The sequence below is a fragment of the Canis lupus genome, chromosome 38 (assembly GCF_003254725.2).
Source record: "Canis lupus dingo isolate Sandy chromosome 38, ASM325472v2, whole genome shotgun sequence".
NCBI classification, from domain to species: Eukaryota; Metazoa; Chordata; class Mammalia; order Carnivora; family Canidae; genus Canis; species Canis lupus.
This window is the reverse complement of record NC_064280.1, coordinates 1,887,492-1,903,381: the sequence shown is the minus strand read 5'-3', so window position 1 is coordinate 1,903,381 and position 15,890 is coordinate 1,887,492. Positions and strand designations below refer to the sequence as shown.

The 15,890-nt window shown below is 47.7% G+C and overlaps 1 protein-coding gene across 20 annotated transcripts in view; it reads right to left on the bottom strand.

The window, feature by feature from the left end:
- Nucleotides 1–15,890, bottom strand: part of NFASC (neurofascin) — a 176,882-nt gene that overhangs the window by 127,491 nt on the left and 33,501 nt on the right. For 7 of the 20 annotated variants that reach the window (XM_025421132.3, XM_049107003.1, XM_049107002.1 and 4 more), the window contains exon 1: nt 9,361–9,638. The exons of 1 other annotated variant lie outside the window; for it this stretch is intronic. The gene's annotated coding sequence lies outside the window, so the exon portion shown is untranslated. Of the gene's footprint in view, nt 1–6,243; nt 6,264–9,360; nt 9,643–15,890 lie in introns of those variants that run through there. 12 more of the 20 variants (XM_049107007.1, XM_049107008.1, XM_049107000.1 and 9 more) reach the window with 6 other exon arrangements.

The window sequence follows — 15,890 nt, the reverse complement described above, 5'->3', positions numbered from 1 at the left end:
AGAATCAGCCTGGATCAGAAATTGCTCCTTCCTTGTCCTTAAAACTATCTCTTTTTAGTCTCTCCAGCTTGAAAGACACCAAATCTTCTTTTATTTTTTTATTTTAAAGATTTTATTTATTTATTTGACAGAGAGAGTAAGAGCGAGAGAGCATACACAAGCAGGGGCAGCGGTAGAGGAAGATGGAGAAGCAAGCTCCCCGCTGAGCAGGGAGCCTGGTGCAGGACTCGATCCCAGGACCCTGGGATCATGACCTGAGCCACCCAGCGCCTCCCAAATCTTCTTTTAAATAAAACCCAAACAGTCCATCCCTTCCTGCAGCCTCAGAAAAGTGCTCTTTCTCAAGTTCCAGTCTTTACTCCTCTCCTCCTCCCAAAAGAAGTGCCTTATCTTTTAAATAAAAATCAGTCCCATGGTCCTCAATAAAGTCCCAAGGAAAAAATGTGCCATTTGGCTGCCCTCAATTCTATGAGAAAGCACATCTGCCTGGGTTTTACAGAAGTACATTCCTGCAGCCTGAGAGAAGGTCCCAGTCTCCTGGGCCCTCTCCTGACCCTTGGTCCTCCCCATCTGTCACTCATTCTGCACAGACAGGGCAGCAGGAAGTCCCACTTTCCTTGTTTATAAAATGGACATAATTCTTGCAGATTGTTTGGGGCAGAGTAGGGGTTATAAAGGAGACAACGTACATAAAGTACTCTGGCTGTCTCTGGCACACACAAATGTTAGTTGTTATTTAGCTATTATTTTTGTGGACCACAAGTTTTTGAGAGCAGATACCAATGTGTCATAGTTGGATCTGTCTACTACATTGCTCAGTCCTGGCCCACTGTGGATATTCATAACAAAATAAAAGTGAAAATGTTTGTTAAATAAATCTAGTGGAATAGGCTATAGGCTTTTTTCCCACCAGTCCTTGTTCTACCTCAAGACTGCTTTGGCTTAGTGTTGTTCTCCTAAGGGGACAGTTATCCTCACATAACCTTCTCTCTTGCCACTCAGAAGAATTCCAATAAAATCAAACAGTAGGAAGAAAATGCTCTAAGAAAGGGAAGCCTCTCTGCATACCACCCTGCCAGGTCCTGCCAGGCCTCTCAAAAGATTTGCCCTCCTTCCCCTGCCTCCTGGATGGTGTTCAGTAACCAGCTGAATAATGAACCATCAGAGGGGATTCCAACCGGTGGCAATTAACACTCTTCCAGCTGGGAAGAGATTTAGCTCCACGATTTCCAGATCTGCTTATTCCCCTCCTCTCTTCTAGAAAACACCAACTGCTGCCATATCACTTGGGAGGACCCCATGGATCAAAAAGAAGAACCTGACTGATGAAACAAGACAGACCAACAGTCCATAATTATTGAAGCTGGGTGAGGAGTACGTGGGGATTCATGATACTATTCTCTACTTTTGTATATTCAGAAAAACAAAGCAAAGCCTTAATTAATAATTCCATATTTTACCAAAACTAGGGCAACGAAGCCCAAAGGATTATTCTTTTCAAATCATAGGGGGGGAACTCCAGGCTTGGATTTCCATTGTAAAAGAAAAGGTCCAGAAAATTTCTCTGGCTCATTTGCATCTGAAAGACCAGGGAGGTATTTAGGTAGTGTATAGAATGTTGGCCTCCATGAGCTTGGGCAAGTGACTTAACTTCCCTGAACCTCTCCTCAGCTTCATTACCTTTAAAACTCAGGATGGGTCCCTATCTCACTGGACAGCCCTATAAAAGGATGTGAAGTTAGTAGTACGTGAATATACAGAATAGCACAGGTTCCTGATAGCACATAATAGATAATTGATAAAATTTAGTTTTTCTTTCCTTGATGAACCAAAGATGGTCTGTTATATTCTGATATTAAGAAGCTTAATGGAATCAAACTCCAAAAGTCAGCTGGTGGCCAAGAGTAGCTAAAACACACCAAAAAAGAAGCTTCTAGAGAAAGGAACTCAAAACTCCTAAGTCCCAATACTTATCAAAGACTGAAGTATTGGAAGCATACCACTTGCCACAGGCACCAACTTGGAGAAGACAGGGTGCCAGGCTAGAGGAGCAGGAATGCACATCACTCTGGGCCTTGGACAGCAGTAAATTTAAGCAGGAACTGCTGGTAGGAGGGGCTGCTGAGCATTTAAATACCATAATGGCTCAAACAGATATTTGTATACAAATGTTCATAATAGCAGCATTATTCACAACAGCCAAAAGGCAGAAACAACTCAGATGTCCACTGGCAGATGAATGGATAAACAAAATGTGGTATACCTATACAATCAAATGTTAATTCAGCTTTAAAAAGGAATGGAATTCTGATATTTGCTACAACAGGGATGAATTTGGAAGACATTATGCTAAGTGATATAAGTCACATACAAACACTGCATGATTCTGCTCATATGAAATACCGAGAATAATGGAATTCATAGAGACAGAAAGTAGAATGAAGGTTGCCAGGTGCCAGGGGAAGAGGGAATGGGGAGTTAATGTTTAATGGGTATGGAATTTCAGTTTGGGAAGATAAAAAGTTCTGGAGATGGATGGTGGTAATGGTTGCACCTAATGTAAATGTGTCTGGTACCATGAACAGTATAATTTAAAATGGTTAAAATTTTATGTTGTGTATTGCAAGAGCCAAGGGCAGGCTGCCTCAAGGTGTACCATACTGGCATGCAGTTTATAAAAAGATTATTAAGCTAAAAAAAAATCAAGACCCAAAAGACTCAGGAAAAAACTTTGACCTCTGCCTTCTACACATACCAACTGCCTAAAAAGTTTTAGATAGAGGACCTGCTCCAAAAAGGGAGCTATCACCACAAATAACTACATTATGCTATAAACTAGGGAGAGTAGGCTGAGAGGTACCTAGTAGAGCCTGACTGACCAAAGTCATCTAGGTCCCACCAAAGTCCTCTAGGTCCCACCGTTTCTGAGTGGTCCGACAACATTTGTTTACCAAATGCTGACACTTTTTCATTCTTCTGTGAATTGCATTCCTTTTCTTTGAAGTCACAGATGCTACCCCTTCTCCCTAATTCAGGATGACATATATACCTCATTTTGTCTGAATGTCTTTGGATTGTCATGTCTGTGTAGATTCCCGGTATGTATGAAATTAAGCTCGAATTTTCTCTTGTTACTCTATTTCACGTCAACTTAATTGACTTAATTCTCAATGTAGCTAGAGGAATCTTGAAAGATATAGAAAAATTTCTTCCTCCCCAACAGTATATTTTACCACAATGAAATAATAATATGATGATAAAACAAAAGAAAAAAAATACCATAATGACAGCATCTTGATTTTAGTTTGTATTCCTTTTCCCCAAGAAATGAAAGCACCTTTAAAATATCCTTCAAATTAAAAAAAAAAATCCTTCAAATATGCCCACTTGTGGAGATAGGTCAACAGGATCCCAGAAAGGTTATGCAAATTGCAGGAAATCTTTAGCACTGTGTCCTTCTCTGTCCAGATTGACACCCAGGATCATTGCCACCATGTAAGAATCAGTGCTTACATGTGCTGCCTTTCCATCCTGCCCAAGAAGACGAGAAGCTGCAGACCTGAGCACAAAGAGAAGACTGTGGCACGGTCAGCTCTAGTCACAAGATGGCCAATAAGCCAAGCTCCCTGCTGCTTGTCCTCCAACACATCCCTGCCAGGCAGGATACACACCCCACAGGCTGGACCTAAAGTTTGCTTCCTCTCCTTCCATGCCCCTCAATTCATTCAAAAGAACCCCTGAATTCTAGGATAGGAGCTTTCATACTCACCTCAATGCAAAGAATGGCAGCAGTAGTGGTAACAAAGCCAGCAGCAGGAGAGAAGCCAGCTCAGTTGCCTGTCCACCTCCACATTATGCAGGCTCCGTCACCTGGAACCTCACAGCCATTTCTCATGGTTGAGAGTCATTCCTCACATCTTGCTTTTCCCCAAACCTCCTCTCCCTACCATTTCCCTAGACCTAGTGCCAAAGCAAAGGGAAGGGAGGAATCTTTCTCCTGCCACAGACTCAAGGAATACCATGTCCACACACCAGGTGAGAGTAGGCTGAAGGGCTCGGGAAGAACAGAGGGGGTGCAGAGATGCCGGCAGGGGCCATGCCCGTGCAGGAATCTCAAATAATTTATTCTCCCCTGAAGCTTATCAAACTCTAGCAGTGACACAAAGACCATACTGCACACACATAGATATCTAGAATGTGCAAATCAATCTACAGTGACCAAAAGTTGCTCTGTGCTTGCCTGGGGCCAGGGGCTGGGGGGAGAATGCCTGCAGATAGAATGAGGGCATTTTCAGGGGTGATGAAATATTCTATAACTTGATTGGAGTGGTGATTACATATGTCAAATCTCATCTGACTACACTTTTAAAATGAGTACATTTTATTGAATGTAAATTATACTCCAATACAGTTTATTTTAAAAGTGAAAAGATAAAAACACTATGAGCACTAGAGACTCGTGTGCTTTAGTAGTAATTTAGAAGGCAGATCTTAAAGGCTTAAGAAGGAAGACAATACATTCCAAATGACTGTATATTTACCAGACGATTCTTGGCTGAATCTAAAGGGCCTGCAGAGCCCTCCTCCCTCCACCTCTCCCACAACCTCAGAATTTCAGAGTTAGGCAAACAAAGACTCCATCAGACCTCTCCTCAAGCCGCTGGAAGTTGAGTTCCAAATGCTCTTCAGAACTAGTTAATCACATCCTGTCTTGGTTGGGGATTTGGGGGGGGGGGGGGGAATAGGGTGGCTGGTACCTACCATTGGCTCTTGGTGTGTGCTTAGGCCCATTACCATGTCACTCCCATACAAAGAGCCCCCAGCAGGGGAGCTGAGGGGCACTGGAGAGAGAGAAAGCCCTGAGAACAGCTCAAGCCTGGTGATGGGGAGCAGTTACTCCTACGGATTGTACAGGTTTCTGGCTCTAAGGCCTCTGGTCCATCTGCAAACATTTTGCAGAATGTTCCTTCACAGACTGTTTTTAGGGAGAAGCAGCACTTTACTTATTTATTTTTAAAATATCTATTTATTTGGTGGGGGGGAGAGAGAGAGAGAACACAGAAGCAGGGAGAGTGGCAGGGGAGAGGGAAAAGCAGGCTACCCGCTGAGCAGGGAGCCCAATGCAGGGCTCAATCCCAGGACCCTGAGATCATGACCTGAGCTGAAATCAAGAGCGGACTGACTGAGCTGCCCAGGCACTCTGGGAGGAGAAGCATTTTCACTTTCTAATACTGTATTATTCAGGCACTTCCAGATTCCTCATTCTGTTTCTTATTCCCTTTCTTCCAGTTAAATATAGTCTGTTCTCTGACATGTTGAGCAGTATGGCTGACTGCTGGCCCACCCTGGAGGCTGACAGGCAGTGGCCCAAGGTGGAGGTCTCCTCTCTCACCTTCAGAGATTCACCACCAGGGAATGTAGGGTTAGGAGGAAGGAACATGAATAGGACACTTGGATTTGTTCAGAGTCAGAAATCCAGCTTCCAGAGGTGTCTGCAGACCCAAAACAGAACCACTTTCAAATTCTGACTTTCCCACTTAATCACTGTGTGACCTTAGGCAAGTCACTTAACCTGTTTCCCCTTCTACAGATAGAATGGGGACTGTGGTATTTGACTCATCAAGTTATGGAAAGAACTGAATCAAAAGGATAGGGCAGTGACTGGGGACAGCCAGAAAGCATTATGTCACCATTGTCCTCTCAACCCCCTCATTCTGACCCTGCTTAGTCTGGAGCCAAGTGGAAAGTTACCTGTCCTTTTAAAAAATGATCATCAATGTGGGGCTATCACAGGGCCCAGCTTTAAGCTTCCTATACCAGAAGGAGAATATGTGACATTCATACAGAAATGAAAATGTGGATCCTTCGGTACTTCTAAATGTCAACAGATGTTTGCTTTAGGCATGCATAGTGTCCTTGGATCCCTGAGAAGTATAAACTGGACGATGTTCAGCCCAGGGACAAGGCAGGGCTGGTCAAAGGAGAAGGGTGCTGGTAGAGAAAGGGAGGGACCTGGGGCAGAGGCAGTCAGGACAGAAAGCCAGAAAGGTGGGGAGAAGGAAATGGATGCAGGATGGTGGGTTGGAGGTGCAGCAGCTGGAATGTGGAGAGCCTGTCACAGGGCAGAAAGGGGCAGAAGAGAGCCCTGATTCAACTCTAGGCCCTCAAACGGTGGGTAACACTGAGCTATGAGGAAGACTCGCCAGGTCAGACACATGGGATAAACCAGAAGTGGACTCTTACCTCTATAGACCCAAAATAAATGGGGCTGCAGGCAGCTCATGGAGCAGAAGTCCTGGACCTTGAGCATCTGGCCTCACACTGGCTCCTGCAGCTAAAGGGAGCAGCAGCAGGATGCAGCCAGGAGACCTCTGGACTATTTAACCTGAGCCAAGGAGAAAAGCAGAGGATAGAGCTTCTGGCACTTGGTGAGGCCACCTGCCCAACACAGAACTGGGCCCCAGTGGGAGACAGAGTGGGGTGGCGTGGGAGAGAGACTGAAGTGGCTGTGTGGCGGCCCTGGACAGAGGGGTCTTCCTCCTTTCTCCTGGGCTAAGTGACGTTGTGGATTAGTTCATCTATCTTCATGAAGTCCCAAGAGACAGGTGCTGTTAATGTCATACTTGACAGCTGAGGGAACCAGGGGGTCAGCCAGCTAGGGGTAGAACTTGGCCAGAAACCCAGGCAGCCTACACCCATTCCTCACTGCAGCAATCAAGGGAGAAGAGAGAGCATTCTCCCACCCTGCATATTCTACTCTGAGGTTGCCGCCATGGTATAGATCAGGGGACCGAGGGCATGAAATGGGGAGGGTAGCCCTGGGGCTGCCTGGCTAGAGGAGTCAGCATCCTCCCCAAATGGCTCACCAATCCCACCTCAGCATGGACAGCCCCCAGCAGTGGTCCCTAAGCTCACATGAACTACAGATGCTTGCATCATATGGGAGGGGGTGGTTCCAGGAATGGAGCCCCAGCAAAGCCAGGGATCTCTTTCTGGGCACGTCTGACTGGAAGGCTCAAATGAAAAACCTATTAACCCCCAGGCTGCTCCAGAGCTCCCTGGGGCGGCTTCCCTCTCCTGGCTTCCTCTCTCTATTGGGCCCTCAGCAGACACTCCCCTCCCCATGCCAGCCTTTTTTTCTAGACCCCAAATCTCAAGGGCTGATCCAAATCTCAGTTGGATCCGTGGCATGCTCAGAGGCTGCTGTGCAACTGATGCATGGTCCTGCATCTCTCACGGACAGCTTACTGACATAAGATCTCCAAGTGGCCATTAATCCAGAGTCCGGCCTGTGCGAAGGCCTCCTCCTGAAGCACTAGATACTTCCCAAAGATCTCCAAGGAAGATTTCACCTGGCCCTTCTTACTGTCAAGAAGTCCTTCTTTGCATCTGACCTCAGTCCTCCTTATGGCCTACCTCCAAAACAAAGCATGCTGTTGCCTTCTACTGGGAGACAGCCCACTACAGTCTCAGGAGAGCAGGGTCTTGGGCTGGGGAGGACAACTGGCTTGGTCACGGATGGTGTGACCCTAGGCAACATGCTTATCTTCTCTGTTTCCTCCATTCTAAAAGAACAGTAGCACCTGTTACAGGAGATAACCAGACACCACGTGCTTGGAGAAGAGCCCATCCCAGGTAGACTCTCAGTGAGCAGTTGCCTGTTAGAGTTATAGTTGTGATGGCTTTCCCATCCCTGAGAAAGGCCATCTTGCCTATCCCTCCTGGTACACGCTGGGCTTGTCTTCTTGAGAGGGGAGGGCCCATGGCACGACTCAGCCTGCCTGCCTCTATGAGGAAGGCCCTTGTCTCTGTTCTTGGACCTTCTAGGAACCTCCCACACCAACTGACAACCATAAAATAGTCAGTAGGAATCCCCGAAAATTTTGGTGGAAGATGCTGGGTCATTCCTCCAGGCTAGGTGCCTAGGCAGGCAGACTGCAGTTGGGTTAATCACACACACCCCTACTCCTGACCTCCCGCTGTTTTGCCAGCTCTGGTGCCCTCTGTTAGTAGAAGAGTACCCAGCCTGACACATAAATCATAGAAACAGTGCTCCGAGGAGCATGCAGATGCTTCTAAAAATAGTCACCACCTCTTCTGACTGTGGGAAGGAAGGGAAATGAGTGCCCACAGCATCTGTAGGAGTGGAAAGCCTGAGGAAGAGCTACCGTACTCTGCAGGGCCACCTCCTCATCCCACTGCTCTGCGACTAGGACCAGGGTGGGCCATCCAGGGGTGCAGCGTACTCAAGGAACCTGCATTGTTTGCTTTGTGCATTCAGGTAAGGGGGTAGCCTGCATAGCTCTGAGACATTGACATTGACACTGCCCTGGGGAAAAGTCTGGCTTGCCTTTGGGGAGATTGCCCCTTCTGATTTGAGCCTCCAATAACCTAGAATCAGCCCATTCTGGCTCTAATACAGCCTCAAACCTTCCTGGGTTAAGTAGGGTCATGTAATCCTCAATCCGAACAAAAAGTTCAAGTCACTGAGTCCAAGCCCTGCCTCAGGGAGCCATGTACCCACAAGGAAGGCAGGAGAGACAGTCCCTGCACCGGCCTCCTTCTCACCCCCAACTTATAAGCAAACCAGCACACGGCTTCTTAGAGCTGGCTTGAGATGGAAACGTTTCCCGGATCAGGGGAGCTCCAGGCCAGAGCCACTCGCCATGGCCAAAGGGAGTACCATTAGCTCCTGACAGAGCCAGTTGACCCAGGCCTGCCTGCGCCCTGGCTTCCCTCCTGTTTTGGTTCAACTCAAAGTGAAAGAGAATCAAGACACCCTGAATCAAAACCTGCTCTGCATCCCTAGAAGCCAGCGGAGAGCAAAATGGTCTATTCTCACTTCCTCCCAACCAGCAGCTTCTGCATGCCAGGACTGAGTGGGACAGGATGAGCCGAAGAGGGCTGTTTTGGGATGGTGGGGCCCAGAGCCAAGGGCTGAGGGAGAGACAGGGAGGAGCTCGGGAGGGCTAACCCAGAGGGATAAGTCACAGAGTTAATACGGGCTTTGCAATCAGGTGCACAGCCTGAGATCCTCCTCTGCCAAATGCTCCTCAGCCTCTCTTTCCCAGACACCCTTCAGACAAAGCTCCCCTACGAGGCTCTCCTTGCCAGGACTTGGGAGCCTCGTCCCTTGCTGCGCTTCCTCCAAAATTGAAGCTAATCCCTCCTTATCACTTCTCTCCCTTCTGGCCTGCTTCCTTCATGTTTCACACCCTAATACCAAACCAGTCCTCTCACTGGCTAGGAAGCTTCCTGCAGACCTTGCACATACACACAACTCCAGCATCTTCAGGAAATGAGGCACAATCCTAACACAGGCCACTTTGGATCTTAGAAGGCCAAAGCAGAAGGACTCACCCAGAAGGAATGGGGCAGGGACAGGAGGCCGGGAGTGGGGTAGAGTTGACCACTCCACCTCTCTCCTGAACGAGTTGTGCTCCAGTTCATCCAGCGTCTTCTCAGCCTCCCTCCGTGGGGACAGATGGGGATGGAAAGCTGGGCATTTCTCAGGACCCAGGCTATTCCAATGTGCAGAAGCCTGAGCAAAATCCCAGCTAGATCTGCCCCCCTGGATGCTGGCCTCAGAGCAAACACAGCAGCCCTGCTCCGGGTGGAATCAAAATAATTCCTGGTTTCCCTGTTCCTTGCCACCTCCCACTTGCCACCTCCCCAGCCCTTGGTGACATAAACAGGGCTTTATTATCTCAAGCCCACCACGTCCTCTCAAAGTGCTGTGAATGGAATCCCACACAATACACTTGTTTATTAATAACCATTCAGCCCCCCACCCCCCCACCCCAGCTTGCTCATTCGCTCACCACTGGGTCTCCCTCATGCATAATGGAAGAGTTATGTGGCCCATGACACAAGCCAGGCTGTGCTGCTCAGCCTCTGAAGGAATAGACAGAGAGAAGTACCAGGCTGGGCCAGGCTCCCCAAGGCAGGGGTGGAAGGAGGAGCAGACCCCCCACTTAAGACCAGAAGATGTAATGTTCTGTGGGTGGTATCGGCCTCCCCCATACGCATGCCCTACCCGAACCCAAGCCAGGATGGCAGCGGGTCATGTAACACTTATTCAACACCCTCCCCGCCCAATCCAAAGCCCCACAAAGGACGAGGGCTCACAGTGTCAACTACAGCTCGCTGGCCCACTTCTCCTCTAAAGCCTCAGGACAAACCTCTCTCTCTTCCACTCAATAGCCCATCACACATGTGACTGTGGCCACGAGTGTACCCTCGCCTTCTGTCTAGCATCTAAGTCCTCGCCAGACTATGTATCTCCAGTCCCGTTGCCTTGCATGCAACTACTTCCATATCCTGTACCAACCTGTTCCCCCTGCAATGGCCAAAATTCTGAGGGTCAGGCTTCCTCTTAAAGTGTACAGCCCAGCCCTCCTATATTGCTGGTAAGAGTGGACTCTGCTGACATTCCTCTGGAGGGAAATCTGAAAATGCATCTAAAAGTCTTAAAAATGGGATGCCTGGGTAGCTTGGTAATTGAGCATTTGCCTTCGGCTCTGGGCATGATCCTGGGTCCAAGGATTGAGTCTCGCATTGGGCTCCCCGTGGGGAGCCTGTGTCTCCCTCTCTGTCTCTGCCTCTCTCTGTGTGTCTCTCATAAATAAATAAATAAATAAAATCTTTAAAAAAAATAAAGTCTTAAAAATGTTTATGCCCTGGGGCACCTGAGTGGCTCAGTCGGTTAAGCATCTGACTCTTGATTTCAGCTCCGGTCATGATCTTGGGATTGTGGGATTGAACTGCTGTCAGGCTCCATGCTCAGCAGGAGTATGCTTGAGATTCTCTCTCCTTCTGCCTCTGCCCGCCCCCCGCTCATGCTTTCTCGCTCTCTTTAATATATAAGCAAAATATTTTAAGTTTTATCTATTTATTCATGAGACACAAACACACACACACACACACACACACACAGAGGCAGAGACACAGGCAGAGGGAGAAGCAGGCTCCACGCAGGGAGCCCGACGTGGGATTCGATCCCCGGTCTCCAGGCTCTGGGCTGAAGGCGGCGCTAAACTGCTGAGCCACCCAGGCTGCCCTAAACAAAATCTTCTTTAAAAATGTTTATGCTGGGGCACCTGAGTAGTGATTGAGCGTCTGCCTTTGGCTCAGGTCGTGATCCTGGGGTCCTGGGATTGAGTCCCTGCAGGGAACCTGCTTCTCCTTCTGCCTGTGTCTCTGTCTCTCTGTGTGTCTCTCATGAATAAATAAAAAATCTTTTTAAAAAGTTTATGCTTTGTTTCATAAATTCTACTTCTGAGGGTAGATCTTAGGTAAATAATCAAAGATAACTAAAACATGTAATTCACACAAATGTTCATCAGAATATTGTTTATAATAGTAAAAAGTTAGAAACAATCTAAAGGGCCATCACTAGGGGAAATGATAAACTATGCCATGTCCATGGTGTGACAGGAAGTAGTGTCTGAAAATAAGGATTCTGGGGCAGCCCCAGTGGCTCAGCAGTTTAGCGTCTGCCTTCAGCCCAGGGCATGATCCTGGAGACCCGGGATCGAGTCCCACGTCAGGCTCCCTGCATGGAGTCTGCTTCTCCCTCTGCCTGTGTCTCTGCCTCTCTCTCTGTGTGTCTCTTATGAATAAATAAATAAAATATTTTTTAAAAAAATGAAAATAAGGATTCTGGAGCCAGATGATGTGGGTTCAAAATCTGGCTCTGCCATTTACTGGCTGTGTACCTTGGGCAAGTTATTCAGCCTCTCTGTATCCCATTCTCTTCATTTGTATAATTAAGATAATAATAGTATTAATCTCAAGTTACAAAATTCAATGAATGATAATGCCCGACACATATGGTAAATAACAAAAAAAAAACTGGATTCTTATTACTATCATAAGCCATTAAATGTCATATAATTATTAAAATGATGAAATCATATTTTAATGATACGAAAAATTATTCAGTGAAGATAGCAAATTACAAAAAGAGTAAGAATGGCGTCTCTTTGGGTGGTAAAATTACGGATAATCCGCATTTTTTCCTTTGCACTTATATATATTTTCTAAATGTTCGTCAAAGAACATAAACTCCTTTTATTCATAAGAAAAGGTATCTGTAACAGTGTGGTATGATCCCCAGCACAGAACACACACCAGCCCTGGTTCCAGATGCTGCCCTTCCTCTGGGAAAGCTCAGCTTGCACTGCCTCTCTGACCATCACATCACGTTGCTGGCTCTTATTGAGCTCAAGTCAACATCGCAGCCCCCTGGCCCTGGCTCCCTCCTGCCCTACACCTTGCCCCCAGCCTGGCTTTCTCCCAGGGACTACTGTCGAGCCATTTCTCTTGTTTATAATGAACACTCGCTAGTAGAGTTTCTAAGAATGTAGGAAGGATACTTGAGGAAGGCACACCAGAGTGGAGGGTGTCGGTCCTATGGTTCAGAGCCAGAATAGAAGGGTACACCCCAGGTGGGGGCAAAGGGAGCCCATTTCCCACATCAGCACGGTAAGAGAGGGGTTAGGAGAGAAACCAGATTTAACCCACATTGAAAGGAAAAAAAGGAGGTTAGATTTTTTTTTTAAAGATTTTATTTATTTATTCATGAGAGTCACAGAGAGAAAGGCAGAGACAAGGCAGAGGGAGAAGCAGGCTCCCTGTGGGGAGCCTGATGCAGGACTCGATCCCACGACCCCACGACCCCAGGATCATGACCTGAGCCAAAGGCAGACGCTCATCCACTGAGCCACCCAGGTGCCCCAGATTCTATTATTATTATTTTTTAGATTTTTTAAAAAACTTATTAGAGAGGGCACAAGCAGAGTGAGAGGCATAGGAAGAAGCAGATTTCACCCTGAGTGGGGAGCCCAACGTGGGGCTCGATCCCTGGACCTGGAGATCATGACCTCAGATAAAGGCACTTAACCATCTGAGCCACCCAGGTGCCCAAGGAGGTTAGATTCTGAGAAAATCAGGCAAGCATTCAGATGGGGGCGGCGGTGTCCCCAGAGAGCAGGGCCACCCCACTGCTTTGGCGGTCTACTGTCTTCTGGAGGTTTCTTTTGAGGCAGCCATACAGGTCAATCCCCCAGAGCCAGCTGTGTCACAGCTCCCTTCTTGAGTGAGGGAGACTGCCCCAGTGCAGAACAGGGGGTTAGGAAGGATTGGTAGCCAGAGGGGAGGAATGCAATAGGGAGCAGGGAGACCTGCTGGGGCTGGCTGGCCTCAATGTGGGTCACATTCGCAGAGGACAGCCCACAGCAGTACAGGATGGCCGTGGCTGTGAAAACAGCTGGCGTGCCTGTGGGAGAGCTCCAGCTTGACCCAGGTCCTAGGCGGGGCTCCCCACCCCTGCCCCTGCAGGCTCACCCCCCTGCCACCCACTGCCCCCCCCCTAGAGGCCCGGTGTGCCAAGCCCCGCCTACCCACTCTCCCATACCAGAAGAGATAAGCAATGCAGTGATCTGGGGGACGGTTGACCTTGCCAGAGTGTGGCCAAGTGATTGCCTACAGGAAAGGAGGGGACAGCGTGGGGCTGGGTGAGCCTGAGGCCCTCAAACTGCAGTTGTTAAATGACCCTGGTTGTCCTGGCTAAAGGTCTTTTTCCTCTCTGGGTGCATAATCCTCACTTCCAGGGATGGAAAGTGAATTCTATTGTAACAGGAAACCTGCAGTATTTTGTCTGAAGGATTTAAGCAGAACTGTGGGTGGCTCCTGTCAGAGGAGCTGTAGAAAGCCAAGCACGGAGGCGGAGAGCACCTTTGAGGGCTCATCCAGCGTGGAGACCCCAGGATCACACAGGGCTGGCGGCACCATCAAGAAAGAAGCCATTCAAAGGGGACCCAGGAGGAAAATGTGAGGAGTCTCCCTGCGCCCACCAGCACCCACAGCACCTGAGTCAGCACCCACTGGAGCATATGTCTGCCTCAGCTGTGGTGCGACTGCCTCATGGGTGTGCTTGGGGTTGTGTCTACATGTGAGCATGTATTCATGAGTGTGCATGAAAGCATGTACCTGTGCATCCTTGGGAAGAGTTTCAGTTCCCAAATGTGTGGCTCAGTGAGTGTGAGCACTCTGCTTGGCTCTGTGTGTATGTGCACATGTGTGTGTGTATGTGTGTGTGTATGTGTGTATGTGTGTGTGTGTGGGAGAGAGAGAGAAAAAGTGTTTAGGGTATGTATATGTCTTCCTGGCTGGTTTGGTAGGCATATGCGTAGGTGTGTCCTATAATTTCCGTCTTATATGCATGACTTATGTTATTAGTGTGTCTCAGTATGTGTGGGTACCTGTCTTACGGTTATCTATAGGTGTTCTAGTCCATGGATGTGGCACTGGCTGCATGTCTCCTTCAGCTTACAGGATGGATCACTCTGTATGTACATGTGAGTGTGAATCTGTGTGTATGCATATTCAATAAGTTCTTACATACTGGTGTGTTTTGATGTGTGGGTCTCTTGGGCTCCATGCATGTGTCTGTCCTGGTTCCTATAGGTATGTTTGTAAATATGTACATCTTCCTTGATGTGTGTCCTATGTCTGTGCTTTTCTTATGTGTGGATACTATGTGTGCAGAAGCAGAGGCAGGAGAGGCTGGGGCAATCCCGTGGTCTCCCTACATTATCAGAATGCTCTCTAGTCAGGCACAACACTAAAGGACTGATCCTCATGCAAACCCTGCAGGGGCTCCCTCCTCCTGCAGAATAAAATCCATCTCCCCTGCTGACATCTAGGAAACTCCTTGTCGGCATCCAGTAATCTGACTACACTTGCTTTTTCCCAAATGCTTGGAACAGCCCACCTCTACCTCTGCTTTTCATGATTCTTTTTCTGGAGTTCCCTTATTCCATTTTTGCTCAACAAAATCTTGCTCATCCTTTACGGGCCAGTGCCAATGCCACCTCCTCCAGGAAGCCAATTCCGCCCTTTGGCTGGATAGGAACATTCTGGCTTCTGACTTCCAAAGCACATTATGTATATTCCTCACTAAGCACAGACCTCATCCTCCTTTCATTGCAAAGATGTGTGCAAGTTATTTCCTCCCCTACAGTAGAATGATGAACAACACATAGTGACTTCAACCTGACTTTTGCAGTTCTTAAGGTCCCTGGTTCCATGTCTGGTACACAGAGGCCTACAGTAAATGTTCACTGAACTATATGACTTGAGTTTGGCTAACCAGCAAGCTGAAAGTAGAAAAGAGCAGTCGCTGTCCTGGACAAGTACGAAAAACAGATCTAAGACTCTCCAGCCCTAGTGTGCTGTAGGGCTAGGAGAAGCCACTTACCCTTCCTGGACTCAGGCTCTGTGTCTGAAGGAGTCTCTTCTAGGAGCAAATGCTCAAAGTCAAATAGGATGGCTCTGCTAGCTTCCTCATTCTTGTGAAGCAGTTACCTAAGAACCGATCTCTCTCAGGGTCTAGGCACAGCTCTAAAAGCCTCATCCACAATGGTGTTCATATGGCTGACTGCTGCAGGCAGGACAGATTCCAGTTATCGATTTTCCTCTAGCAACTTTACAGGCACACTCCAAATCACAAAAGGCTGAGCTTTTGTGCTTTAAAGATGCAGCTCACCAGCCAGATCTCCAGCCTCTGGAGTTGACCAAGACCCTGGCTGCTGGTGATGGGGCATGGAGCAAGCAGCACTTTCCAAGACCTGATGCCAAGAGAAAGATCACCTGAACAAAGACATGGATGATTACACTGCCTTTGAAAAATACAGTAATGTTTGACTCATAATTTGGGGGCAATCTACTCAAAAAGGTAAAAACTTTGCAAAAGAGTTGAGACTACCAAATGTTGGTGAAAGACCTGGTACAACTGGAACTCCCATAATTGTTGGTAGAAAAATAAACTGGCACAACCACTTTGTGAAACAGACAGTGTACTAAAGCTGGACATACTTATATTGTAT